Genomic DNA, 2,500 nt, shown 5'->3' with positions numbered 1-2,500 from the left:
CCAAGCTAGACTGACTGTATGCATGGCTTGTGTCGACATTTCAATGCGTTACTTATTACAGAAAAAGTGGCAATCCCATAGCAGGAATCGAACCAGTAAACTAAGAATACTGGTTGCTTGGTCAAATGGGATAACCCAAAGAGTCACAGAAAAAATGAGAGGCGTAAAAAAAAAAAAAAAAAAAAAAAGAAATAGAGTGTTGCTTTGATTAAAAAACTTTTTCCTTTCAACAGTTTAAACTTGACTCATTTGAACAGTAGTTAGGAGCTAGTGGCTTATTCTGATGATTATGAGGTTTTCCCTCAGATAGGGTACAGTTCACTCCTTTTTTTTTGACTGGGGAGCTTGAGAAATTTGCCATTCAGTTGTTAAATTCTACAGATTAGAATGGAAATTGGAGGCCAAAGGACAGGCCATACGAGTTTTTGAGTTCCTCGACATTTTGAAGTAAAAAATGATAGTTGAGAATAGTTTGAGCTATGAAACCTATAAAAGTGTTGTGCAAGAGTTGTAAATGAAGTGCCAAGACCCTAACGTTTTGCAACTTTGGCTGCAAAGTGCAAATTTTACCTGAACTGCTTTTTTATGCAAACAACTGTCGGCCTTTGAATGTCAGAGATAGTACAGAAAAAGCAGCATTCCCATACCGGGAGTCGAACCCGGGCCGCCTGGGTGAAAACCAGGAATCCTAACCGCTAGACCATATGGGAAGTGTTGTTCTCATAAGACGTTGTCAATGTGGAAAAAGAAGAACTTAATTGCTTTCAGTAAGTAAGTTTGGCACATCCTTGCTAGAAGCTTGCCTCGTTAGCGCAGTAGGTAGCGCGTCAGTCTCATAATCTGAAGGTCGTGAGTTCGATCCTCACACGGGGCACTATGCTTTAGATATTTTGTCTCCATCTTGACTAGACAGCCAGAACTGTATCCACTCAGTACCAAAAAACGTCAGATATAAAGGAAGGGGGTTTTGGATCCTTTGAAACCAAATAGTTAAAAGTCAAAAGTAAAAATGATTTGTGATATGAATTCAAATGGAGTATTGAGCAAAAGAATGGAATGAATGTCCAAAATCTATTGTGGTCAGCATTTTTTGCTGCAAAGAGCAAATCCAAGCTAGACTGACTGTATGCATGGCTTGTGTCGACATTTCAATGCGTTACTTATTACAGAAAAAGTGGCAATCCCATAGCAGGAATCGAACCAGTAAACTAAGAATACTGGTTGCTTGGTCAAATGGGATAACCCAAAGAGTCACAGAAAAAATGAGAGGCGTAAAAAAAAAAAAAAAAAAAAAAAAAAGAAATAGAGTGTTGCTTTGATTAAAAAACTTTTTCCTTTCAACAGTTTAAACTTGACTCATTTGAACAGTAGTTAGGAGCTAGTGGCTTATTCTGATGATTATGAGGTTTTCCCTCAGATAGGGTACAGTTCACTCCTTTTTTTTTGACTGGGGAGCTTGAGAAATTTGCCATTCAGTTGTTAAATTCTACAGATTAGAATGGAAATTGGAGGCCAAAGGACAGGCCATACGAGTTTTTGAGTTCATCGACATTTTGAAGTAAAAAATGATAGTTGAGAATAGTTTGAGCTATGAAACCTATAAGTGTTGTGCAAGAGTTGGAAATGAAGTGCCAAGACCCTAACGTTTTGCAACTTTGGCTGCAAAGTGCAAATTTTACCTGAACTGCTTTTTTATGCAAACAACTGTCGGCCTTTGAATGTCAGAGATAGTACAGAAAAAGCAGCATTCCCATACCGGGAGTCGAACCCGGGCCGCCTGGGTGAAAACCAGGAATCCTAACCGCTAGACCATATGGGAAGTGTTGTTCTCATAAGACGTTGTCAATGTGGAAAAAGAAGAACTTAATTGCTTTCAGTAAGTAAGTTTGGCACATCCTTGCTAGAAGCTTGCCTCGTTAGCGCAGTAGGTAGCGCGTCAGTCTCATAATCTGAAGGTCGTGAGTTCGATCCTCACACGGGGCACTATGCTTTAGATATTTTGTCTCCATCTTGACTAGACAGCCAGAACTGTATCCACTCAGTACCAAAAAACGTCAGATATAAAGGAAGGGGGTTTTGGATCCTTTGAAACCAAATAGTTAAAAGTCAAAAGTAAAAATGATTTGTGATATGAATTCAAATGGAGTATTGAGCAAAAGAATGGAATGAATGTCCAAAATCTATTGTGGTCAGCATTTTTTGCTGCAAAGAGCAAATCCAAGCTAGACTGACTGTATGCATGGCTTGTGTCGACATTTCAATGCGTTACTTATTACAGAAAAAGTGGCAATCCCATAGCAGGAATCGAACCAGTAAACTAAGAATACTGGTTGCTTGGTCAAATGGGATAACCCAAAGAGTCACAGAAAAAATGAGAGGCGTAAAAAAAAAAAAAAAAAAAAAAAGAAATAGAGTGTTGCTTTGATTAAAAAACTTTTTCCTTTCAACAGTTTAAACTTGACTCATTTGAACAGTAGTTAGGAGCTAGTGGCTTATTCTG

The 2,500-nt window shown here is 38.4% G+C and overlaps 2 non-coding genes across 2 annotated transcripts; both read left to right on the top strand.

Annotated features, from left to right (window-relative positions):
- Nucleotides 1–801: 801 nt before the first annotated feature.
- Nucleotides 802–874, top strand: TRNAM-CAU (transfer RNA methionine (anticodon CAU)). The gene has a single exon. It is a non-coding gene; the product is annotated as a tRNA-Met (tRNA).
- A 1,036-nt stretch (nt 875–1,910) lies between these two features.
- Nucleotides 1,911–1,983, top strand: TRNAM-CAU (transfer RNA methionine (anticodon CAU)). The gene has a single exon. It is a non-coding gene; the product is annotated as a tRNA-Met (tRNA).
- Nucleotides 1,984–2,500: the final 517 nt, after the last annotated feature.

The sequence above is a fragment of the Anomaloglossus baeobatrachus genome, chromosome 4, assembly GCF_048569485.1.
Source record: "Anomaloglossus baeobatrachus isolate aAnoBae1 chromosome 4, aAnoBae1.hap1, whole genome shotgun sequence".
Classification (NCBI taxonomy): Eukaryota; Metazoa; Chordata; class Amphibia; order Anura; family Aromobatidae; genus Anomaloglossus; species Anomaloglossus baeobatrachus.
The sequence above is the reverse complement of the archived record's forward strand: the minus strand, read 5'-3'. Positions and strand labels throughout refer to the sequence as shown.